Source organism: Pleurodeles waltl, chromosome 1_1, assembly GCF_031143425.1.
Source record: "Pleurodeles waltl isolate 20211129_DDA chromosome 1_1, aPleWal1.hap1.20221129, whole genome shotgun sequence".
Lineage (NCBI taxonomy): Eukaryota > Metazoa > Chordata > Amphibia > Caudata > Salamandridae > Pleurodeles > Pleurodeles waltl.
The window spans coordinates 172,481,740-172,509,373 of NC_090436.1; positions in this window are offsets into that span (position 1 = coordinate 172,481,740).

The following is a 27,634-nucleotide window of genomic DNA, read 5'->3' on the forward strand; positions in this document are numbered from 1 at the left end:
TAATGGGGCAACAAAGGGGCATCCAGGCTCCTCACGGAACAGGGGCAAGGGGCGGTGGGGGTGGGGATTTGTGACAGGCGTGGGTCTTGGACTTTCGTTTGGAAGGTGGGGGGTGGGCTTGTCCTTTGAAGGGGGGGAGGGGTGTTTAGAGTGGGTGGAGACAGATGGACTCGGCTCAGCCCAGGCCTTTTTTTTCTCTGGGGAAGGGGCACGGGAATGTGAAGGGCGAAGAGGGGTGGGCTCTGAAGTGGAACGAGTGGAAAGGGCAAGGAGGTGAGCATGCTTGGGGACAAGACAGGGTGGCCCAGTGGGTTGGAAGAGGTCAGCACGGGAGAGGAAAAGTTTCTTCGGAGCAATTCGGGTGGTCCTGGATGAGGGCGTGGGAGTGGAGGCAGAGGCAATGGATGTATGTGGCGTAGGGGTGCGTGCAGTGGGTGCAGGTGACTGGACAGTATGCTTTGGTGTGGTGGATGTGTGATGGGTGGGTGTCTTGGTGCATTTGGGTGTTTTTGGAGGAGGGGGGTGGACACAGTGGGAGAAGACAGGCAGCTAGTGTGGATGTATGTTGTGTGGGTGTCTGCAAGTCTGGTGAGTGTGCTGCATGTGTCAACTACAGTAGTTGTGGTGAGTGCAGGTGTGGTGCATGGGGTGCATGTATGGATGTCTTCTATTGTGGTGAGTGCAGTAAGAGGAGCAGCAACAGTGACTGAAGGTGCAGTGCATGAGGGTGTGGATGTAGATGGGACAGACAGGGAGGCGGAAGAGGTGGGTACACTGGGGGAGGTGGATGTTGTTGTGTGTGCATGTGTCTGTGTGAATGCTTGTGGTGGGAGGTGTGGTGCTTGTGTTTAGGAGTGTGCTTCTTGTGTGTTAATGTGCTTGACTGCGTGTCTGAATGTGTGCCTTGGACGGTTGAAGGGAGTTGGGTGTTGGAAGGGGTAGAGGAGGTTGGAGGGGGGACGGAATGGCCAGGTAAACTGGCTGCCATCCAAGAGGAGGCCAGAGCCTGAAAAGGTCTCTGTAGGGCAGACACAGCGCTGTGAATGCCATCCAGATAGGCATTTGTCTGCTGCACCTCTGATGCTAGCCCCTGGATGGCATTGACAATGGTTGTCTGCCCTACAGAGATGGTTCTCAGGAGGTCAATAGCCTCCTCTGTGAGAGCAGCAGGGCTGACTGGGGCAGGGGAGGAGGTGCCTGGGGCGAAGGAGATGCCCACCTTTCTGGGTGAGAGGGCACGGGCAACTCAGTGGGGAGCAGAAGGGAGGGCGGCGATGGAATGGGGGTGGCGGAAGATGTCAATGTAGTGGTGTGGCTACTAGGGTCCGCCACTGCCGGGGAGCCCCCATTGGAGGAGGTCTCGGAGTCACTACCTCCTGTGGTAGTTGCCTCCCCGTGGAACTCCCCTCGCCCTCCCACCCACTGGTCCCCTGGGCATCGGATGTCTCTGCCTCCGAGGATCCGTAGGCCGCTGCTTCCCCACTTGCCGGTGCCTCAGCCTCCTCACCAGATGTTGCTGCTGTACCAAACTAACGCAAGAGAACAGGGATGGGGAAACAAAACAGGAGAGACAATTGTAACTAGCTGAGTGGAGGTACATAATGGCCAGACATACACCCACCCAGAAGACACACCCAACAGGCAGCACCGTTCACTATGCCCATGCCCCTGACTACTAACCAGAATACTGGTCTAGACCCATCCCCTGGACTACCTAAGTAGTGGAGACCTGACAAAGGCACCCCTACACCCTTTGGGGGCCATAAAGTAGATGGACACCAGTCAGAGTCCCTGTCTCTAAGCAGCATGAACCCTAATGCACACACAGACATCCTTCCAGACTGAAGTTTGTGAAATGAGTACTCACCCCCTTGTGACTGCTGTGCAGTCGTCAAGCGCCCATCCAGGTCTGGGTATGCCACCGCCAGGATACGTCACATGAGGGGGGGTCAGTGCCCAACGGGCACCCCTTCCACTTTGGTAGGACTTCCCCAGCTGGGCTTCACAGATCTTACCAGCCCAGTGCCACAGGTCCTCCCACCTCTTTCTGCAGTGGGTGCTCCGCCGGTTGTAGACCCCCAGGGTCCTTACCTCCTTGGCGATGGCATGCCAAAGTGCCCTCTTCTGGTGGGTGCTGACCTAAAAGGGTGACACAGATATGGAACACAGAGGTCAGGCACTTGCAAGATAGGTATCGCTGGCTAATTGTCCACTATGGGACAGTACTCTCAGACTTACAGGCCATATGCACGCAGCATGCCATGCACCACGGCCCATGCAGGCTCAGAGGTGCACACATATGTCCATTTAACACCATCCATTACACCCAAACAGTGCCCCCCAAACCCAGACTCACCTGTACCTCTGGCCATCCGTACAGTTTTGCGTACAGGTGCAAGTCCCCGTCCACTAGCCTCTCCAGTTCCTCCTGGTTGAAGGCCGGGGCCCTTTCCCCTGCAACACGAGCCACATCCATTGCCAGAGGCAGCCCACAGTAGTACACACAGTGGAGTACCTGTCCGCACGAGATCAGGGAGTCAAGTGAATAATCGATAACAAACTTGCGTATGTTCCGCGGCAGTGTGCACCGTCACCGCCGGCAACGATCATGATACGCCAGGATTCCCCATTGGCATCCATGTTAACCAATGACGGTGCGAACGGCAGTAAACACCGCCTTACGCTGTGACGTCAACCGCTAGCGGTATGAGGTCACTTCCACAACGAAAGGCCTGGATTACAGTGGGCAGACATTTTGGCAGTAACTACGCATCTATAAATGAAACTTTGCACAATGCAGGCCCTAGTAGCCACATGAAGCACCTAAGCATGTGTCCATTCCGTAATATACCACACATGAAATACTCTTTTCCCTCATTGTGATGTAGATGTAGATCTGTCAGGAAGCAGTTAATGTAGAGTCATTACAATGAACTATGCAGTGCACAAATGATGAAATGTGTGCCTATGTATGTGTCTTCATCACACCTTTTTGAAACCCCTCGTAGGTACTGACCCTTGTGGCAAGGAAGAGCACCATCGGTGTACAGACCACTTGTGGATAAGAGGACCATGGTGGAGTGTCAGATCATAATCAATTACCGACTCACATGTGCAACAATTCAGGAACTTTGTGCTTTACTGGATCCTGTACTAACTCCAGGAAATCGTAATCAGCATGCCATCCCTACTGAAGTGCAGGTGCTCTCTGCACTCCATTTCCTGGCCACAGGCTAATTTCAAGTGACAGTGGCCATGGGTGCTGGATTTTCACAGCCAATGTTCAGCATGGTACTGACAAGATTTCTGAATGCATTTGTATGACACCTGCAGTCCTATGTGCCATCAAGTCGGAAATCTATGCCTTTGCCAACACACCCCATGTCATAGGTGCCATGGATGGCACCCACATACCGATCATCCCCCCAAGAGTGAGTGAACAGGTGTACAGAAACAGAAAGAACTTTCACTCCATGAACATCCAATTGGTATGTACCGCAGACCAGTACATCTCACATGTGATTGCCATGTTCCCAGGTTCAGTCCATGATTCCTTTGTGTTGAGGAACAGTAGTGTGCCACACAGGATGGAACAACTCCAAGAGGACAGAGGGTGGGTCATAGGTAAGTGTGCCTGTCACTAACTGACACATAGCAGACAGCCAGGCTGTCTCACTAAGGGGCATAACAATGACGACTCTGTATTGCACCTTTTTCCAGGTGATTCTGGCTATCCAAACTTGCGTTGGCTCCTGACACCAGTGAGGGATCCCAGGACGGATGCAGAGAGGAATTACAATGAGGCCCATGGATGTACTAGGAGGGTGATAGAGCGAACTATAGGTCTCCTGAAGGCTAGATTTCGTTGTCTACATATCTCTGGAGTTACCTGGCCTATGGGCCTGAAAAGGTGTGTAGAATAGTGGTGGCCTGCTGCATGCTACACAACGTGGCAGTGAGACATTCTATCCCCCTCTTGCAGGTGGAGGGTGCTGTATGTCCTGACCAGCTACCTCAGAGAGGTGAGGAGAGTGATGGTGATGATGAGGAAGGGGAAGATGTCAATTCCAGGACCCAACTGATACAACTCTACTTCCAGTAACTGTGTGGGACTTGGGCCTGACATTGGGGCTTGTGACACATACTGTCAGTGTGCTCAGTAATATAGGGGGGTTGGTAATGAGAGCTGAAACATGGTCCACTTCTGCATGGTACAGATTTAAATGTTCTGCATTTACTTATTGCCAATAATTAGGCACACAGGACTCCCTTCATGCACAGATTTGACAATAAAGTAGGTATCAGCCAGTTGCATCCATACTTCACTTTGCTCACAATTTAACACAGGGGACAGTGTTATAGGTGTGATATGTGTTTTATTGGTTGAAGTGAGTGAATAGTGCTATTTCCAGTGATGGCAAGTCGTAAGGGGTGGGTGTCCTCAAGACCAACATGGTGGCAGCCTTGTTGGTACTAAAGATGGGTCCATCTTTTCTTACATTAGTTCATATTGCCTCTTAGCAATGTGTGGGAGCTGATTGAGTGGGATGGTTGCTGTGCAGATTGTTGCTGAGTTACTTCTTGGGGGGCGCTTGTTCTTTGCTGGGGTTCCAGTGCCATATCTTGGCATTAGGGTCCATTTCGGTGCCTGCTGTTGATCTTCAGGGGATGACATGGTAGGCCCTTGAGTTTCCTGTGAGGGTACTTCCTGGGATGTTTCTGCTGATGGTGTAATCTCATGGTGGGTGTCCGGTGCTGTTGTGGGGGCCTCTTGTCTTGTGTGGCTGTCAGACTGGTTTTGGACCAGCTGTAGCAGTGCTCCTGCTATGGTGGACATTGTGGCGTTGTGCTGTTTCCACTGCTTCATTGCCTGTTGGTGGTGTTTCTGCTGCATCCTCTGACTGTGCGCTAGGGTGGACAGAATCTGTGCCAACCTGTCATGGGTATGCTGGTAGGCCCCCAGTACCTCTGATATCACGTCCTGGGCTGCTGCATCCATCCTGTGGCCTCCCCCCCTGGTCCACTGCCACCCTTGCACTTGCCCTAGCCCCCTGTGCCTGTGTCCCCTGCACAAGTCTGGCAGTACCACTTGTACTGGGGCCCTCGCCTTCCTGTGTGTTGGGAGTGGGAGACTGTGGCCTCTGTACCTGAGTTCCACCATTCTGTGGCCTGGATACACTGGTGTGGGGACGCTTGCCCTGGGCTGCTGGTCTTGAATGGGTAGTAGGGGTGACAGTGGTTTCCTGGGTGGGGCTGCTGCATGGTGAGAGTCCAGGACTGTGTGAGGGGCCTGCCTGCTCATCAGTGTCCGGGGATCCTTCACCAGTGTCCTGTGAGGTGTCTCCCTGGGGGGCTGTGGCACTCCTTGTCCTCTTCGTTAGGGTTGCATGGGTGGTGGTGCCTGTTGGGGGACATAGACATGTCTGTTACAGCTGCATGAACGTTTGGGGTGAACAGGACTGGGCTATTTTGTGCTGGGGTTACTCTCCGTGGCCTTACAGGGTGCCTTTGTGAGGTTGACACTGCATTTAGCGTCAATGGTGGGGTTGCATTGTGGTGGGTGGTGTCGTTCCATTGTGGGTACTTGCAGGGGTAGGTGACTGTGCACAGGGGGAGGGATGTGGGCCTGTTAGTGGGTTTGTGGTTATGCAGGGGGTGTGGATTTAGTGGCTGATGCCTGGGTGGGGTGTTGGGGTGCGGGTGAGGTGGTGTATGCATTACAGTTATGGTGTATATGGGGTATATGTTGATGACTTACCCAAGTCCATTAATTTAGTGAGTCCAGTGAGTCCCTCAGGGTGCAGGATGGTCAGTACCTTCTCCTCCCAGTCTGTAAATTCTGGTGGTGTTGGTGGCGGTCATCCCCCAGTCTTCTGCACTGCGATGTGGTGCCTTGATGCCATGCCCCTGACCTTCCCCCGCAGGTCGTTCCATCTCTTCCGGATGTCGTCCCTGGTGCGTGGATGGTGTCCCACTGCATTGACCCTGTTCACAATGGTCTGCCATAGCTCCATCTTCCTTGCGATGGGTGTGGGCTGCACCTCGGCCCGAATATTTGTGGCTCCACCTTCAGGATCTCGTCCATCATAGTCCTTAACTCCCTTTCAGTGAAGCGTATATGTTTGGGGGGTGACATGGTGAGTGTGGTGAATGGTGTTGGGGCTGGGAACGCGGTGAGGGAGCTCTTCTGTAGGTCGGCATGCGTCTCCTGTATGCTGGCATTCGATGTCTGCCTCTGGTGCTCTCCGTCTTCTTGGCCTGGGTACGTTGCAAAGGATTGTGGGGTATGTCTGGGGGTGCTTTATGGGGTTATGGATGTGTGTCAGGTGTGTGGGTTACACGCTTATCCAATGTATGCACTTCTTGCTGTTAAGTCCACTCGCCGCCCATGGCGGCCGGAGCCGCCAATGGTCATTCGGCCTCCACTGTCCGCCAAGGTGATTTGTGCATCATTATTTGGAGGGGGGGGGATGTGGGTGTGCTTGGCGGTGGCGGGTGGGGAGGTCCGGGTTTCCTGCCGAAAGGGTCATGGCGGGGAGTGGTGATCTGGTGATTTTTGGCAGGGTTGGGATTTTTGTTCATTATATGGCAGGTTTCCATTCACTGCCAACGGTGGCATTCTGTTCACCACCGCCACAGCGGTCGGCGTTGTTTCCCGCCGTGTTCATAATGACCGCCTAAGTTACATGACATTAGCATTGTTATAGGGAAATAAACATTCTGACTTTTACATAAAGGTGTGATAATTGATGGCCGCGAGGTCATGGTGTGTGGAAATTGCTGACTTCTATTGATTGTTGATTTCATTGATTGTTATTGCGATTGATTTGTATGGGTACGGGGTTCCATTGTGGGAACTACTCGAAGCGCAGTCAAAAGGTCATCGGCCTATTCGCATCTCCTTGTAAGTTTACTTATTAAGGTCTGACGCCCCAACAGAGATGGTAGCAGAGGATGGTTAAGAGCCCATCAGAAAGGCCTGGTCGTGGGTTGCCCTTAGGAGCCCCTGAGAAAGTCCAGAGATAGGTAGAAGAGTATTTGGTCCCAGAGAGAGTAAGGGCGAAATAATAGACATCCCCAGAGATGGTAGTAGGATAAGGGTTAGTCTCCTACAAAGAGCATAGTAATTCATAGATTGGGTGAAATTGGTGAAAAGTTTGGATTTTCCAGATTCGATGATACAAAGTGGAAAGAAAATGTGCCCCTAAGTACTTAAAATGACTTTCCCAGAATCTTGGAGCTTGCCAATGGTGGTTTGAGGATGTTCTCGGCATTCTAGTGATGGTGTGAATGAAGTAGGTGTTGCGCTTGCACAGCTTATGCAAATCACAGGTGAATTTTGGTGTTTGTGAGGGTTTAGGGAGTTAGTGTACTCAAATAAAGCTGTAGAAGGAGTGCGCATACTCCCAAGTGAGAGAGTAGGGAAGTCATCGAACTTCACGTGTGTGGCGCTTTGTGCTCAAAAATCGGCCACGTGGTTGTTGGTATACAGACCCTACGTGGTCTTAGACTCCAGAGTATATTGAAAAGTGTATGAGAAACTTGATTTTTGTTGCAATTTGTCTAGGTTAATAGGTCGACAAGTTAGAGTGGGAATCAAAGTGTGTGAAAGAATTTTCAACTGAGATCTGGCGTCAACGGGACAGACCCACTGATCAATTGAGAGTGAAATTTGCAGGTCAAATTTTGCTTGCGAATCAGGGAAACTGAGAAAGTAGGAGTAGCTGCTAGAGCGAAACACCATCAGTGAAAAATCCGTAAAGTTTCTGAAGCGATTGTGTTACCTTACCTGAAGTAAACTGAGAAATTGGGTTTTGATTTTGTTTAGTGCTCACAATGAATTGCATTCGTTTTGTGTGTATCTGAGTTTTGGAGGAGAAGCCGCAAGACTTTTTCAGCTGCAGTACGTGTGAGTGTGACATCTGGGATAGGTCGGTTAGTGAGAAGGGTCGCACACAGATTGGCAGCCGTCTTTGAAGTGTATTTGGTTGAGAAGGTGGGTGAAGAAAATTATGGGATTAAAAGTCACTTGCTGATTTGATTTAGAATAAAATAAAGGTCACAAAAATAAACATTTTCAAAGCTTTAAAGAGTGTTTTAACCTCTTAGCTGCTGGTCCTTCCCCCCCCCCCAGTGCTGAGCCCTTTTTGGCTATTTGGGATCGTTCGCGCTTAGGCCTTCATAACATTTTGTCCACATAAGCTATCCACGCCAAATGTGCGTCCTTTTTTTCCAACATCCTAGGGATTCTAAAGGTACCCAGAGTTTCTGGGTTCCCCTAGAGGAGACCAAGAAATTAGCCAAAATACACTTAAATTTTTTTTTGTTTTTTAAATGGGAAAAAAGGGCTGCCAAAGAAGTCTTGTGGTTTTTACCCTGAAAATGGCATCAACAAAGGGATTGCCGTGCTAAAATCACCATCTTCCCAGCTTTCAGGAACAGGCAGAGTTGAATCAGAAAACCACATTTTTCCACACAATTTTGGCATTTTACTGGGACATACTTCATTTTTACTATTTTTGGTGCTTTCATCCTCCTTCCAGTTAGTGACAGGAATGGGTGTGAAACCAACACTGGATCCCGGAAAGCTAAGTGGTTCTGAGAAGGAGACAAAATTCTGAATTCAGCAAGGGGCCATTTGTGTGGATCCTACAAGGTTTTCCTACAGAAAATAACAGCTGAAAAAAAATATATATTGAAATTGAGCTAAAAAAACAGCCATTTTTCTCAGCGTTTTACTCTGTAACTTTTTCCTGCAATGTCAGATTTTTTAAAGCGATATACTGTCACGTGTGCTGGACTCTTCTGGTTGCAGGGATATATAGGGCTTGTAGGTTCATCAAATCCCTAGGTACCCAGAGCCAATAAATGAGCTGCACCTTGCAATGGGTTTTCATTCTATACCGGGTATACAGCAATTCATTTGCTGAAATATAAAGAGTGAAAAATAAGTATCAAGAAAACCTTTATATTTACAAAATGGGCACATCTCTGAATTCTGGGGTTTCCATACTAGCATGTGAATTACAGGCCATTTCTCAAATAGACATCTTTTTTATACACTGTCTTACATTTGGAAGGAAGAAATGTAGAGAAAGACAAGGGGCAATAACACTTGTTTTGCTATTCTGTGTTCCCCCGAGTCTCCCGATAAAAATGGTACCTCACTTGAGTGGGTAGGCCAAATGCTCGCGACAGGAAAGGAAAGGCAATATGGACACATCACATTTTTACATTTAAATCTGATGTGTTTTTTGCAAAGTGCCTAGCTGTGGATTTTGGCCTCTAGCTCAGCCGGCACCCAGGGAAACCTACCAAACCTGCACATTTTCAAAAACTAGACACCTAGGGGAATCCAGGATGGGCTGACTTGTGGGGCTCTGATCAGGTTCTGTTACCCAGAATCCTTTGCAAACCTCAAAATGTGGTAAAAAAATCACTTTTTCCTCACATTTCGGTGACAGAAAGTTCTGGAATCTGAGAGGAGCCACAAATGTTCTTCCACCCAGCGTTCCCCCAAGTCTCCCGATAAAAATGGTATCTCACTTGTGTGGGTAGGCCTAGTGCCCGCGACAGGAATAGATCACACAACAGTCAATGTTGGTATTTGCATGAGGCAACTGTTGACCCTGGGGTGATCCATTCCTTACGCAGGCACTAGGTATAGGCACTCAAGTGGGGTAGTGTTTTTATCAGGACAGGTGAGGAATCACTGGGTGGTAGGAATTTTGTGGATCGCAGCATATTCCTGTAGGTTGTGTGACAGAAATGCAAGAAAAATAGAGTTTTTATTCAACATTTCAGCTTTGCAGGGTATTCTGGGTAAGAAAACATTGGGGAATCCACACAAGCCACACCACTGTGGACTTCCCCAGATGTCTAGTTTCCAGAAATGTTTGGGTTTAGTATGTTTCCCTATATAGCCGCCGAACCCAGGACCAAAAACACAGGTCCCTGCCTTACAAAACCAGTTTGTTTTGTGATAGATAATTTTGATGTCTCCACAATACAATTTGGGCAGTGGAATTTGGGGCTGAACTAAATTGGGGAGCTCCCAAGAGAGCACCCTCTCTGTGCTTGCCCCTGCATTCACCTGCTCTCTGGGTTGGGCTGACCCACTATTGCCCTGTTGCACAGACTGTGCTTGAGAAGGAACAACAGGACTGCCCTCATCACCTCCCTCACAATTTACTGGAAGGAGTTATCCAATGGGACTCCTCCAAATGACAACTCACTCCCAGAGTCTGCGCCATTGTCCTCTCCCTCAGATGCTGTCTCAGTATCTGCTGTCTCAGTCTCTGATCCTATGTCAGAGCTGTCCTCTATAACCAGAGTGAGAGTGACGTCAGCAGCAGCAGTCATCCATCAAGATGCCATCTCCGCTATTGGCTAATCTGTTGCTCTAAAACACTAGCCTACATAGACAGTCACAAAATTGCTGGTGTGTGTGTGTGATACGTGCAACAGTAGAGGCCACCTTACCTGCACTTCTTCCCTCAATCAGCATGTTCTTTCAAGACGCTCAAACACCTTGTCACATAACATTCGCCACAGTCTTGAGCACCTCCTGCGCCCAGTCCAACACTCATTATTGGTGCTCCCACTCCCATGTCCTCCTCCTCGGATTCCCTCATTACCACCCAGCAAACGTGCTCTTCATCTCTCCATAGCCACCCCGCACATACATTTCATTTGTATTATAGCGCAGGTAGTGGCTGACTTTGCTAATGTACTCAGCAATTTACATAAAATACAGATTTGCTCTTTGCAGTAGTCATATAAACCTTCTGCGCTTCTTTATGGCACTAAAACTGCCACTAGACAAAAGTCTGATCCTATTGCAGCAGAAACATAATCACAAGACTTACTTGACTTATTTATTGCTGCCTAAAAGCTACAGTTGAAATGCGTCAGTTGAAGTATGTGCACTGCGTTGAAGATGCAAGTTGCAACTGCAAGACAACTGGTGGCAAATATACATATATATATAGATCACTTTTATATGTTGGTCTGGTTTTCCTGGGGGCCGATTGCAGCCCCCAGGGAAACCACACATGCACTGACAAAAGTGAGATATATATATATATATATATATATATATATATATATATATATATATAGATCTCTATATAGCTATATCTATCTACATGGATAGATCTGTAAATATATATATATATATATATATATATATATATATATATATATATATATATATATACATATATATAGATCTATCTATAGATATATCCATGTAGATAGACATATTTACCTACATGGATTGATATATCTATATATAAATATATATATATATATATATATATATATATATATATATATATATATATATATATATATACATATATATCTACAGTATATATATGCATATATATATAGATCATTTTTTTTTTTTTTAGTTGTAGGGTTTCCTTGGGGGCGGCGCGCTGACGTCACAAAGGGGCGGGTGGGGGGCGGGGGATAGACACGGAAGCTCTTCCGTTTCTCCCAGGGGTAAAAAAAAAAGAAAATCCTCGGGTGCGACGCACCTGAGGATTTTCGAACCCCCTCTATGGTGTCGGCCACTGGTCGTGACCCGCACCAAGGAGGTAGTTCGGGCGTCGGCCAGTGGCCAACTGCCGCATTAAAGGGGTTAAGGGGAGATACGGACATTACAACAAGTATAGAAGATATTGCACCACCAGAAGGTACACCAGCTTACATTGTAATCGAAGAAAAGGGTGCAGCACCAGGTCTTTGGCTGAAGCAATGGTGCAAAGTGACAGAGAAAGATGGGAGTTTAGTGTTTCCTGCCCACTGAACATTTAATTTGAGGAGTTTAGAGAATCTGAGGAGGGTGCTGTGTGATCTGAAACCCCCACAGAGATTAGCACAGTTTGAGTCATTAGCGATCTGGGAATTAGTAGCTAGACAACAACAGCAACAGAAATTTGAGTGGAGAATGAGAAAGGCAGAAAAGACATTAGTGGAGGCTAGATGGGACAGCGATCAGAGATTTTGGAGAACCAGGACTTTACAGGGGATTAAGTTGTTTCCTGCTATTACACAGGACAACAAGAGACAAGGAAGAAAGCTACCATAAAGACAAACAGAAGCCCGTCCGAGAATAGGGAGTGGAGATCAAGGGAGGCTAGAGGATCCTTTACACTTGAGGAAGAGTCAGGCGATGATGAGTTTATTTTGCAGTTATTGAGAAATCGTCCCCCACCAAATGCAGCACAAGAGAGTGGTCCGGGCAATAGTGTAAATCCTTCAACTCTGACACAGGTTAACATGACGACAAGTCCAGTGCAGATGAATCCTAGTATGATGGAGCCCAATGCAGAGCAGTCCTAATGCTCCTACTACTCCAGTAGCACAAAATCAGGTGCCACAGCCAAATGTCCAGAGAATTTACCCTGATGTACCCATTGTAGAAACTTCCACAAACCTAATAGTGCCAACAGGACAGGTTTTCCCAAAACCGTTATTGGTTCAAACAGAACCAGCTCCACTTTTACTGCCCCAAGTTCAGTCACAAGCAATGCCAAAGTACACTCCGAGAATAGTAACACAGTCAAGTTGAATACCCCGCAGAGTGCTCCTAAGGGAAAGGAGTACTTGAACTATGCGCGGCTAGGAATGGAAGCAGGTGATCTCACTGAAGGAACTATGGGTGTGAACAGGTTAGAGTCCTACACAGAAGCAGAATTGATATATCTGTGCCCAAAAAGTACAAGGGAAGTGAGCAATGTACATCAAAGACTAGCAGACCTGGCAGAGAAGTATGGCATAGAAATAGAGAAAACAAAACATTTGAAAAGGAGTTTTTGACACAAAAGACTTTGAGCACATGAGATCTGCAGGAATGAAGACACACCTTAGGGGGTTACTCCAAAGTGTCCAGACATGGGGATAATCAGACAAGTGGGAAGGCAGGTGGGTAAAGAAGAGAGATAAAAGGAAAAGGGATTATGTGGAGCGTACTGTAAATGTGCAGCAAAGTAAGGATCCTATGAAAAATTTACAATGAGAGAGATTCTAGGAGGGAATTTTGTTCATGTCCCTTGGAGAGGAAGTGACATTCCTTCCTTCACAAATTAGTATCCCAGAGGTACAGACGAATATTGATGACGAGGATGACCTGGCACCACAGCTAGAGTGTGAGGAAATAAACGAGAAGTACCCCCTGATTAATTTCTTACCAGTGAAGGAGCTTCCTCCTGCTTTACAGGGAATGGTTGAAGAAAAAGTGTGGGATTTGACAGAGAAAGAGATTGGTCTGATAAAGGGAGTTGAGCCTGGTAAAGTTCCTGTGAAACCAAATGCAATTTTTACTCAGATTCCCCAGTATCACATGCCACAGGATATTCTTATAAAGGTTGCTCAAATAATTGCAGAGTTTGTAAACCAAGGGGTATTAAAAGAAGTGTTGAGCAGCCCATGTAATTCACAAATAATGGGATTGAAAAAGCCCTGTGGGAAAGTTCAAATTGTCCAGTGCCTGAGAAAAATAAATGACATTGTGATCAACTGTTGCCCTGTGGTGCCAAATCCAGCTGTGATAATGTTTCAGAGCATTGACCAAAGGTCCATTGAAAGGAGATAAGTGGACAGAGTCACAAGCAAGGAGAAAGGAACCAGTTGTTGTGACAATATTCGAGGATAGATACAACAAGGAGAGAAGATCTGAGTGAAGTAGAATTGATTGTAGATCAAAAATTTAAAAGAAAGAGAATAGAAAATCGATGGTACACAGGTCCTGAATGGATGTATGCAACAACAATCAATGGCAGAGAGAATTTGTGTCTTTTCGTTTTGATCGAGACATTCCAGGTCAATATTTGGCACTTGAAGGAAGCTAATAAACTGAACTGTTGAGAAAAAGTTCAAAGAAAAAGAGAGTGTTGAAAATAACCGGAAAAGACTTTTGAAACCTGATTTGACAAAATAACCCGATTTGACAAGCTGCTAAACCGATTTTTGGCAAAAGGTCCTTGAAGTGAGACTGAAAGCTGTAAATAACCGCTGAAAGAATATTTTGTTTTTGATTATTGCTGCATAGTTTCTAAATTTTTCTCTTCTACTTTCTGATTCTTTACAGATCATGAACAACATTAGCCAGTAGGGTAGGAAGAACAGGTGCTGTAAATTCATGAGTATTGGCTTGGCAATTGCGTGTGTGATATTGTGCATGATATTAATTGTGGGCATGACTGTTCTTGGCAAGAGTAAAGCCAAGCATACTGCAGCTTTAGAGACAACTACTGCATTGACAGCAATAGAGAAGTTTAGGTTAGATGAGAAGTATCTACACATAGGCAATACCCAAGGGGAACTTTCTTCTAATGTCTTCTATCACTTATTGAGTGTGTATGTTTAGACAATGGGTGTTAGGACTTGTTATGTGTGTACGCAGATTCCTTCATCAGCCAAAGGAGTTACCTATCATATATTTGCCCCTTACTTATCGGATAAGTTGTAGTCTGTTACTAACAAGATTCTATAACCAGGAGTACATCCAGTATTTCTACCCCAACCACAATGTTGTGTTCTCGTTTGTCCCCTTAATTAGATACCTGAGTAGAGTAGCTAAGGACAGTGACATAGTATTAGTGAGAGGTTTCTTTGAGCCTACATTAACTTTTGGCATAGCTTATGCTCACAGAAATAACCTGACATGCTTGCTTACACTATTAAAAAAGAGCTTTTTAGCATGACAGAAGAAATGCAGGAAAAGTTAAAAAAGGTTTTAGAGGAAACGACTTTTAGAAATGATTATGCTTTTAGTGAAATGAAAACGCAAGGGAAATTAGCTTTAGATGCACAACACATAGGAAAGCTTTGTGTATGTAGACCTAAATCTCGCACTGACACTTTATTTGTGGGAATGAGTGAATGTAGACATTTGTTTTTATTTCAGAGTAAATGGACATTTATGTTGAATGGACAGGATCCAGCGATTCCTGGTATATATTACATTTGTGGACATATGCTTATAACCATCGTCCAAGAGGTTGGTATGGCACATGTTATTTGGGGATAGTTTTCCCAAAGATATTCCAACTTGAGGACTTAAAAAGATTTCCAAAAATGGCTGAGTTACATCACATTAGAGAGAAGAGAGAGTCTCCTTCTGGTATAGTGGGATATATATTTGGAGCAATGATTCCTTCAGTAGGAGTTGTTCTGAATTCTATAAAGATACAAAAGTCGTCTACTATTGTGGATAACATGTTGACAAATGTTTCAGGAGCCATGATCCTGATCGATACAGAACTGGCTGCAGAACGATCTATGACTCTTTAGAACCGCCTTGCGTTAGACATTCTTTTAGCAAAAGATGGCGGAGTTTGCAAAATGCTTAATTCTAGGCATTGCTGTTAATTTATTCCTGATAATAGTAAAGAAATTAGGAATTTACTTACTAATCTGACTAATGAAAGTGCTGATTTAAAATAATTGAATGAACCAGGTATTAGGGAAAGGGTTGGCAAAGGATTTGTTTCAGTGGGAAATTGACTCAGCAATATTGGGAAAGGGATACTATTGAAAACAATACAAGGGATACTGATTATTGTATTTTGCATAATTGGAGCATGGGGAATATGTAAATTATGTAGGAGGATTAAATTGAGAAAATAGTAAAATAATCAGAGGAGGGGAGAAATGAAAAGGGAACAAAGATTTGAGGGATTAGAGATGACAGAATTTTAGCTGAAGCAGAAAATTTGTGTGGGTAGATTTAGTGTGATGACACATTTAGTCATCAGAGGAGGGATTGTTAGCACTGAATTCATTAATGATTATTCATGTATTCTGAGTGTTGAATTTGCATAGAAAATGTATTAACGTAAAGAAAAATAATGCACGCATTTAAAGGTGCGCCCACCTGAGTGGCCGTCAGTGTTCACGTAGTGTACTTATTAACAGCTTATTAATATGAAATGTTGAGTTTATATTTTATTAATGCAGTAGTATATCATATTAAGGATTATGCATTATCTCTTTGCTTTATTAATCGTAGGCCATAACTTAGCGAGGTATTGGACCTAGTTGCCCAGCCTCATGTCAAGCTGCATTTCTTAGGCGACTTATAAAATGGCTGCTTAGAGAATTAGATTGTGAATTTCCACTCAGCTGACAAGTGCTCATAACTGAAAGTCTTTCTCATGAGATCTGCTTGCGAGAAGATGATGTACTAGCTAGGATACAATGTTCAAAGTAATGTGCTTAAGACTGACCGTCCCAGGAAAAGACAATGGATGCACTGACTGGAGTATAAGCTGCAACAATATTGATACCTGACAAGCCAAGCGATGGGAACAGGAGGAGAGGAGCCAATCATCGACATGTGAACCATGTGCTAGTGAAAGTGTAGATTTGGAGTTTTATTTTCATTGGACTAAATGCAAACATGTGATTCTTTGACCAATAGGGACATAGAAAGTAGTTTTAGGAAGTCTAACTTAGCCGGACTGGACTAAGAGGAGGACGCCATTTGTCAATTTTTCTGTTTGCCATAACGCCATTATTTTCTTGACCATCCTGAAAAGAGATGTGCTTAACTTTATTGCTTAAAGAGACTTTGCTTTCTCTGAACTTTGATGCTGAATCCTGATGCCTTGCTGACCGAACTGATGTCCTATTGATGAAGACTCTCACACATTGCTGAACCATATTGAGGACAGTATAAGACCGATTGTTAAGTTGATTTGCTTTTGTTTCTAGGTACCAACTGCTACTTTTGATAGAGCCATAGCTAGATGTTTTCCAAACTTGTGTTGACTAACTTGTTTTGCAAGAAGTCCAAACATGCTATGCTAATCTGATGTTAGCTAGGGTATTCACTGACTATGCTCGCTACATCTAATTACACTTGATGTATTTTCTTTGCTGAATCTAAATGTACGTTATTTCGTTTGTGCAGTTATTCTTGCTATTAATTTGTACGGTAACCTTAAAATGTGTAGTGGCTCAAGCCTTGATTAGGTTGCGATTCTTTCGCTGCTTTGCTCAGCCAGTGTTGTTTCTGTATGTTTATCAATTGCTTTTGAGACTAAGGTAAGTGACATTAGCATTGTTAATATAGGGAAATAAACATTCTAACTTTCACAAAAAGGTGTGGTTATTCATGGCCACGAGGTCATGGTGTGTGGAAATTATTGACTCCTATTGATTGTTGATGTCATTGATTGTTATTGCTATTGATTTGTATGGGTACGGGGTTACATGGTGGGAACTACTCGAAGCGCAGTCAAAAGGTCCATCCGCTTATTCATGTCTCCTTGTAAGTTTACTTATTAAGGTCTGACGTGCTAACAGTACATGCCTGCTTGAAGGGACTTTAGCATGCATGTATGTTTTGTTGTTCTTTCTCATGATCACAAGAACACTGAAACATAATGTAGTGGATTAATTCACAGTTAACGCAATGCAGCAATCAAAGATGTGTCAAATGAAGAAAGCAGATTGGTGCTCTTTCACTCTTCCCCTGAGCTGGCGTGCTGTAGTCAGCCTTGCACCTCACACATACTCATACACCATAGTGCAAGGATGGGTGCATGATGGCTATCATAGATGGTGCACTACTCATCCAGTAAAAAGTACTGTGCTTAGCCAGGAGCGTAACAAAGGTCCCGAAGGCTCTGCGGTGTGGGAGGGGAGTTGGGGCTGAGCCCCAGAGGGGCCCTCAGCACAATAACTTGGCATGAGAGCTCCTGATTGAGTCCAGAGGGGGGCCCTCCTTCTATTGTGCATGGGGGGGCCCTCAAGATTCGTTACGCCAGTGTGCTTAGCCATAGTCTACAACTTGACTAAGGTTCTATGTGTGCAGTACATCACATCACATATTCAGAGGTGGTAAAGCCTGAAGAAAAGAAAAAAATGTCATCAATGTTACACCTGTCTCAAAGAAGCATAAACTTAAAACTTTGCGTTTAGTACTACTATCTAGCACAAATCAGGATTTGCTCTAGAAAGCAAGTCTCATTCAAGCTTTTACTCTGGTTTGCATCAACTTTTGTGACACAGCTCCAGTGCAAAGACCTAGTAAATCTGATCCTTTTTGCACTGGATTGACCTGATGGATCTTTGCTAACACTTAAGAAGATAGAAGTGGATCTAGAATATGGAACACTGTGAACATGTTTGCAATGATGCTTCTTCGTACACCATATAATACTGGAAGGTAGGTTTACTGGCGGTTAAGCGAATAGTGTGTATCAGACAAATGGGCACAGAGAATGACTGTCGGGGAGATGCACGGAACGCACCTACATCACACATTCTACTGATGTCACCGTATTCCATGCTTCTCCAGTGACATCACAACATTTCTCCCTTCTTTAAAACAAGACAATAGGTATACAAAACCACATGTTAACATTTGGAATCCCTGCTTCTAAGTGAAAACTTTAAAAAAACCTAACTAAATCTTAGCCTACCTCACTTTTCCCTTCTTTAAATAAATGATATTATACTCTAAACATTCAGATGTTTTTTTTTGTTTTTTTATATATGTATAATCCAACCTACATATAAATGGAAGATTTAAAAAAACAGCAACTACTGTGGAAACCAACAGTAAAAGCATTGAATGTTGCATTTATGAAACAAGGTAATCTTGTAATTTCCTTGGTTTCAAATGAACCCTTGTGCTTCTTCTGTTTACATCAATATTGTCATTGTCATCATCATTAATTTTCTTGGGTTTCTTAGTGTATTGACCCTTGTTGGAACTTTGACAATGTAAACTCGGATCTAATGCTATACGAGAAACACTCCGCCAACTTCCATCTGACAGTTTCACTGCATTCCTGCGTAATTCACATATTTGTTGAGGTTCTTTGAATTTTGATAATCCTTTTCTCACTAACATAGGACTTTTTACCCACACCCAATCTCCCACTTTTAATCTGCCACTTTTTTTGCAAAATTTGCCCATTTTCTCCATGCTCATAGTATTGGAATTCTTTTCTGCCATTTGCCAAATTTCGTTTACATTGCTTCCTTCATAGAATAACTTTACCATCCAAAGTGGACACAGTTCAGTGGAAGCTATCCTTCCCCTCATGAGTTCAAAAGCACTTTTGCTAGTGGCTACATGTGGTGTGGTGCGATAAAAACACACAAGGGCATATTTATACCCCATTTGCGCCGAATTTGCATCTTTTTTTAACGCAAATTCGGCCCAAAACTAACTCCATATTTATATTTTGACGTTAGACCCATCTAACGTCAAAATGTTGGAGTTTGCACCATTTTTTAGATGCGTGAACCTACCTTGCGTCAATGAGATGCAAGGTAGGTGTCCCATCTAAAAAATGGTGCTAACCCCATAGCCCCATATTTATCCCCCCATGCTAAAATGACGCACGGATGGGAGGAGGGGCTAACTAAAGGTGCAAAGCTTGCTTTGCACCATTTATTAACGCCTGGGTCAGACCCGGCATTAAGGGACTTGTGGACCCATTTTCATGGTCAAACACCATGGAATGGGTCCACAGGTGCCCTCCTCAAGCCCCAGGACCACCAACACCAGAGGGTTACTGGAGGATGGGGGACCCTATCCCAGGTAAGTACAGTAAGTATAGGTAAGTAATTTTTTATTTTTAATTAAAGTGCAATGGCTATGCCCAGGGGACACTGGCTCCCTGTGCTGGACACTGGGGTGGTGGGCATGACTCCTGCCTTTTCTGAGACAGGAGTCATGTGGTATGGATGGTTTTGCATCAGAAAATGATGCTAGGCTGGTTAAAGTCATCTTTTTTTAGTCTAACCAGCCCAATGTCATTTTTTGGTGCAAAACCCCCTTCTCCCATACCACCAGCCCTACCTGGCTAACATCCTTTTTTTACGCTAGCCCACCCTTTGCACTGGCTTGTGCCATTCCATAAATATGGCGCCCAGCTGGTTCTCAGGAATGGCGCAAGCCGGTGCAAAACTGCGTTAGTCCAGTTTTGCACCAAAAAATATAAATATGCCCCTAAATCTTTGATTGCTTGACCTATACACATACTATTTCTATGTGCAGCTTGAATACAATCCACCAACACTTTATTGAAGCACTCTACTTTTCCATTACTTTGTGGATGATATAAAGGTGTTCTAATAATTTTGACACCACATTTACTAAAATATTTAAGCATTTCTGTTGAATTAAATTGCACCCCATGTTCAGTTAAGATTTCCTCTGGAAAACCTTCTCGAATGAAAATCTGTTTCAAACACTCAATTACACTTCTGGTAGTTGGAAGCCTAACCGGTTCAACCTCAATCGCGACAAATGATCTATTGCCACTATGAAATATTTCATGTTAGGTGATAAAAAATGATAAAGCCCTAGAAAATCAAGACCTAATCTTTGCCATGTTCTAGTTGGTGAAGAAACAAATGACTCAACAGTACTCTCAGTAATTAATATTTTATCACTCCTATTGCATCTTGTGCACATCTTAAAAAATTCATCAACTTCTCTGTCCATTTTTAACCACCAAAAATAATTCCTTACTTTTCTTTTTGTAATGGTAGCACCCAAAATGACTAGTGTGAGCTGTAGAGCTTATTCTTTGTCGGAAACCCTCTGGTGGTACAAGTTTGTTTCCTTCCACAAATTTTTCTCCTTCAATGGACAGTTCATCTAAGACCTTCCAACATATTTGTAAATCCATGGATAAAATTGTTTCCTTGGGCCAACCTGATTTAACCAAAGTCATCACTTCACATAATGTTTTATCCTTTTGTATAGAATCTGCCCATTCTTTCTCTTCTATGCACATGTCAAAGTCTTTAGCACTTGCCAAAAACACTCTTCAATCTCTGTTTCCCAATCTTGTTCTTCATTATCCTCAATCGGTAACCTAGATAAACAGTCTACCCTCCAATTCTTACCTCCTGGAATATGCTCAATGGTAAATGTGAACTCTAATGGTTTAGCCGACAGTCTTGCAATGCAATAGAATGCCCACAAGAAGACAGTAATCAGTTTTCAAAGTAAAAGGTCTGCCCTACAGATACTGCTTACATTTTTCCACACTCCACGCACATGCTCGAAGCTCTTTCTCAATAACAGAGTATTTTCGCTCTACTTGGCATAATGTTCTCGATGCAAACCCTATTGTACTTTCATGTTCACCATTACTCTGTGACAACACAGCCCCTAAACCATATGCACACGCATCAACTGTCACAGTGGTTTTCTTTCCTTCTACAAATGGTTGTAAAGCTGGAGATTTGACAATTTCCTGTTTAATTTTATCAAACATTGTATTACATTCATCAGACCACATGAATGTAGCTCCTCCTGAAACATTCAGTATTCTTAGCTAAATACTTTAAAATGTTTGCATAGAACTCACACATACCAAGAAAAGACAATAATTGATCTCTAGTTTTTGGAGCTGGAGCTTCCATAATGCTTTTCACCAGACTCGGTTTAGGGTTAATGCCTTGCTTGGATGAAACGTGCCCTAAATAGTATATTTGTCTGCATTTGAAAATACATTTATCTTTTCTTAAGGTTAATCCTCTTTTTTCTAATATATTTAAAACATCATCCAATATGTTATCAGGTTCCACTTCATCACTTGAAAAAACTAAAATGTCATCTTGGAATACTTCAACATGAGGGGTATCTTGGAACATATCTGACATTAACCTTTGAAAAATTACAGCTGCCGATGCTGGGCCAAATGGCAGCCTGCAAAATGTTAAAATTCCATAAGGAGTGACAAAAGGAGTCAAATGCCTAGATTCAATATCTAGTTCCACTTGATAATAGGCAGATTTTTGATCTAACTTAGTAAACCAACTTGAAGAATCAATCTTTGTTATTAAATCTTCAATCCTTGGCAAAGGAAAACTATCCCAAATTGCTTCATTCAGACTTTTTAAGTCAAAACGCATCCTTAGGTCTCCTGTTCCTTTTTCTTGATAAAACTATGAGAGATAACCTTAAGGTTGCTTCTACTTTTTCAATTATACCTTGTTCACACAACTATTTCAATAACTTAGATAACTCTGTCCCTGCACTCAAAGATACATTTCTTAACTTGTGTTTTACAGGAGCTGCTCACTGCTTGACCTTTAAAATCAGTCATTTTCCCTACCGGATCTTGAAATATTTTTTCAAATTTTCTTTCCTACCCATCTTTGACACTAGAAGTGTGCCTAATTGATCTTACATCTTTCTTGTCAATAAAAACAGGTGTGTCCCACCCCGGTTTGATCGGTAAGATGAATTCAGCTTGTTATAACAAACCTAAAACATTAATTTCTCTTTTAGCTACATAAACCTTCCCATGACTGACATTTTCAAAATTTTTTTTAAAGAGGCCCAGAAATATCCAATTAAATCTACCTTGCTTCCCTCAAAAGCCACTGTCTATACATCAGGTGGATAAACTGTTTTGCTGGTCCAAAATTCATTCAATTTATCTTGTGATACAATTGTGATATGGGCTCCTGTATCAACTAAGGCCCATATTTATACTTTTTTAGCGCCGCATTTGCGTAGTTTTTTGACACAAAATCGGTGCAAACGTACAAAATATTTTGTACATTTGCGTCGATTTTGCGTCAAAAAACGACGCAAATGCGGCGCTAAAAAAGTATAAATATGGGCCGAAGAGTTTTACTTCTATTCGATCAATCAGTCCTTCAAAGTCAGGATCTACTATTGCGTTGCTTGTCTGCAATTCTGTACCTTTAACTACTAATGCATAATCTTTGTTGCTAGCTTGCTCATCACAGCCATTGCCAATATTCTCATTCAACACACACGAACACTATTCCTTTTTGCTTCTCTACTACACAAAAAAGTTCAATTTTTCCACAACCTCTACATTGCTGATTTATACTTGGACAGTTCTTAAAAAATGACACATGAAATAAAGACCCACATCTGTAACAACTAATTCTTGGATATGCTTTGGATTGTGTGTTATTCTTGCTGCCACTAACCACTGCCTGCTTTTTGCTGTCAATAGACACTTGTTACTTACTATCACTGTTTTTAATCAGAAATATTTTGTTGCTAACAGCCCCTGAAATTATTATTTCAGACAATGACTTTTCTAACTGTTTTGCATCTTCAAGTGAACATTTGATCATCTTTACTATATCGATGGCTTTATCTAATGAAAGGATCTTTGCATGTCAACAACTTCTCTTGAATTTTCTTAGAATTACAGCTAGCAACTAATTAATCATTGATAGGTTGAGAGGTAAAGTTCTCAAATTCACAATTTGCAGCTAGTACTTTTAAAGCTGTGATGAAAGTGTCTATACTCTCAGTGTGGTTTTGTGATCTAGTAAACACTGTATATCTATGCACTACAATATTTTTGTTTTAATGAAATATTTATCCAGTTGTGTAACTGCCAGCCCAAACTCATCCAAATCTTCTCCATCACCAGGTTCATCAGTGGGTAGATGATCAAAAATGTTCTGACCCTCTGCTCCTAAGTAATAACACATTAAACTTTTCTTTCTCTCATGTCTAAATCTTTGCCCATTAGTGGCTCCCAAATAGGCTTTAAAAGATTTTAAGCATAATTTCCATTCAAGAGGTGGCTTACTAGGATCTTGAAGAAACTGTCCTGGAGGTGAAACATTCTGCATGTTGTAAAGTAATTTAAATAAATTGAAAAGAACAAATGTATATGTTATTAACCACCAATGTAAATAGTTAAAAGATGTGACTTGCACCTACAGAATTGTGATAAAAGAAGAAAAACACAGTATGCAAATCACAAAAAATCCAAATAGTGTGCAAATCGCTGTAGATAATGATTTGCACTTCATTTTGTACAAATCGCTGTGAATCTGATTTGCCTTGAAATTTAAAGTGTGCAAATCACTGTAGAATAAAGAAGAAATTGTAGGACATGGGCAGAAGTTACTTGAAATAAAAAATCCTTCCAGAATGGCTGACGTTTTTAGTCCTTCAGAAGTCCATTTTCTATGTTGTTGGTGTGCAGTTCCTCTTCTGTTTGAATTCCAGACAGGGAATGTCTCCTGTTCTGACTGACGTACGAGATGCTGATAATGTTATACAGGATTAACAGTAGGTAAAGAGTTTCAGCTGGAATAAAAGTTTCCATTGAGTGTGAATCTGTTTTTTTTTTTAGTGCACTATGCTGCTTGCGCTCGGTCGCTTAAGATGAGACGTTATAGTGCACTACTCTGCGTGCGCTTGATCAAATGTAATTCGTAAAGAAACACCCGCTGTTTCCCGATTTGTTTTCTTTCCAAAAAATTTAAAAATTATGATAAATCCAATTACACCTTTGAACTATTTTGACGTAATTATCAAATGCCATGAAGTGACTGTGATTGCGATTAAATTAAACGTGTTGATTTGAGCTGTTGTTCTTTTACTTGAATCAATGAACGTAAAGAATCATTCTTTGATCTACTACTACATGGGAGTTGATGCTTTTACTTTGAGACTCAGATTTGACAAAGGCAATGCATTCTAATTTATTTTATAACTTAAGGATAACTTGATCTCCAGATATGTTAATAAGTTAATTCAGTCTTACTTTGTATCGCTGGGTATTGGCAGCTGGGTTCAGTGAGATGTATACCCACCTAATAACACAAGTAAGTACTCAGGGTATGTTCAATAAATACATATATATTAATATATATTGAGAGCTACTATGTATTTTGTCCTTAATCATTGTTCTTTTATTTAGTTTTTTTTTTTTTAGGGATTGTATAAAGTGCTGATCGTTATCTTACAAAACTTTAATGGGCTGATAAAGCTAACCTAGTTTAAGTGCAAAACCTGGTGTACATGAAAACATCTGGAAACCCCTCTTTGAATAATACATTAAGGCCCTCATTACAACCCTGGCGGTTGGCGGAGAAGTGGCGGTCTTACCGCCAACAGGCTGACAGTAAAAGAATTGGAATTATGACCATGGCGGTTACCGCCATGGTCATCCGCCACTTCTCCGAACCGACTGCCAGGGCGAAGACGACCGCTGGGCTGGAGACATGGGTCTCCAGCCAGGCGGCCGTCACAAGACCGCCGGCTGTATCATGACCCGGCTGACCGCCATGGATTTCATGGGGTTGGGCACCGCCATGAAATCCATGGCGGTAAGCACTATCAGTGCCAGGGAATCCCTTCCCTGGCGCTGATAGGGGTTTCCCCCACCCCCCACCCCACCCCTGAGTCCTTCCCCGACATCCCCCACCCCCCTGCCACCCCCCAAAGGTGGTAGGACCCCCCTCCCCACCCCTACCCCTGACATCACTACACAGACACCTGACACGCATGCAGGCACCACCAAGACACATACTCGCACACACACAAACAAACATGCCAACAGACACACGCCCAGTCATACACGCACACCCACATTCAGACATACACACACACATCCATACAGACATACATACAGGCAGACACGCACACATTTCCAAACACACTACACCCCTGCATGCATACACGCACTCACACGCCCCCTCTTCATACTCACATGCACACCCCCATGCATGCACACAACACACAACACCCCACCACCCCCCTCCCCTAACGGACGATCATCTTACCTGGTCCGTTGATCCTCTGGGAGGGGACGGGATCCATGGGGGATGCTCCGCCGCCAGCACCCTGTCAACAGAACATCGCCACGCCGAATCACGTAACGTGATTCAGTGGGCGGTGTTCTGTTGACGGGGCGGTGGAGGTGGAGCAACCTCCACTTCCCCACCGACCGCCAGTATGGCTGCTGGCGGCTCTCCATCCGGAAAAGGACGGAGGGCTGCCAGCAGTCATAATTCACCGAGCGGAAAACCGCCAGCACTGGCGGCTTCAGCACGGCGGTCCCTCGGCGGTCTTGTGAAAAGACCCCCTAAATTGTGATCACAAAGTATTTTGAAGCAAAATACAGTGCATGGCAGTTTTTTTGAGTTTGTCTTATTTAACTGCAGTGCTATGAGCTTTGTTTCAAAATGGTCACATTGCATGATACATCTATAAAACAGACTTTTTCAGGATTCCCACAATGGTTTGCCCCATTGTGGACTATAGCTGCCAGTTCTCGACTTTGAGAGTGCACTGAGGCTTGCTGTCCAGAACTCAGGAACGTTGTTCTTGACCCTTTCAAAATGATATATTCAATTGGGTACCCCTAATTGGCATGTACTGACTTACTTATAAGTCCCTAGTATATGGTACCCAGGTACCAAGGGCATGTAAGGCTGGCTGTCCACACAAGAGCTGCAGCACTTAATGTGCCACTCTGTGTGTGACAAAGTGAAAGCACGACTTTCAGCTGCCCTTGCAGACTGAAGAGACTGTGGGCGCACTGCACACACAACTTTGCCATTACTACTAATGTCAAAGTCCGCTAGTCCCTCTAAGACAGGCCTATGAAGCCCTAATGCAGTGGTTCCCAACTTGTGGTCCAGAGACCCCAGGGGGTCCGCAAAGCCTCCTCAGGAGGTCTGCAACTGTTTAGAAAATTAAATAATATTAACAGATTAGGTCCCCAGCTCTCACTAATAACTCATTCGGGGGTCCCCGGATTCCAATTATGATTCAGTGGGGTCACAGGATTCCAGTAATGATAAAGTGGGGCTCCACAGAAGTCAAAAGATTGGGAACCACTGCCCTAAGGCAAGCAGCTGTATATTGTTATGATAGGCATATATTTTTGATATGTCTAAACAGCAAATCCTTAAAGTGTTTGTGTTTACTGAGGACAGTTTAGAAGCCATATAAGTTAATAGCAGAGTTAACGGTTGGAACATCAATGCATCTAACTTATTACAGAAGCGTCCTAACTATGTCATGTAAGGTATAAAATGAAAAGGGCAGTAAATGCAACTGAATAGTGCGGTGGCTGGACACCTTTGCGAAGTTGCCACTTTTTGACCCAGCTAATCCAGTGACTTTAGAGAGTCACAGGGACTGAGACAGATTTCTGTCTGCCTGGGAGACATGTCCGTGACTCCCAGGCCGAGGACAAAGGCTGTTGCCACACTGGAGGTGCACCTCCACCACCCACAGGATGAGCTGCAAAGGGTGTTAGCTCAAAAGGCAAGCACCAAAGGGTGATGCCACCTTTGAAGGGACATTGTGACAACATTCCCATGCAGAAATACCTTTTTGCCCTAGACAGGGTAAAGCCAGGGACAAGAAAGGAAAAAGCTGTTTTAGAACCAGTTTTAATTGGGTGAGCTGCCCAAAGTAGCCCCACCCTCAGCAGTGGGCTTCCAAGGTCCTCGCACTCAAGGAAGATTTCAGTCATGTTGGTTGTGGCATGAAAGATGCACTCTGGGATAGCCAGATGCCACACATCACTGGAGCTGTGTCACCAGGTAGGAGAGGACCTACTAGTCCCCTCCAGCAGATATTTTGGGCACCCGTGGCACCCAAGACTTTAGTACTTGCCCGATTTGGACCAAGGACAAGAAGACCACAAAGAGAGGCTGCGACATCAGAGCGACTGCACGTGCTGCACTTTAGGCTAGAATTTTTTTTAACCTGTTCTGCATGCCTGGCTCAGAGAAAAAAATATTCCTGGCACCAACCTGAAGCAGGGACCTCAAGGGTCAGCTGGCTGCCACCCCAGACAGACACTGGGGACATTAAGGGTGGAAGAGCCCAAACATCATTATT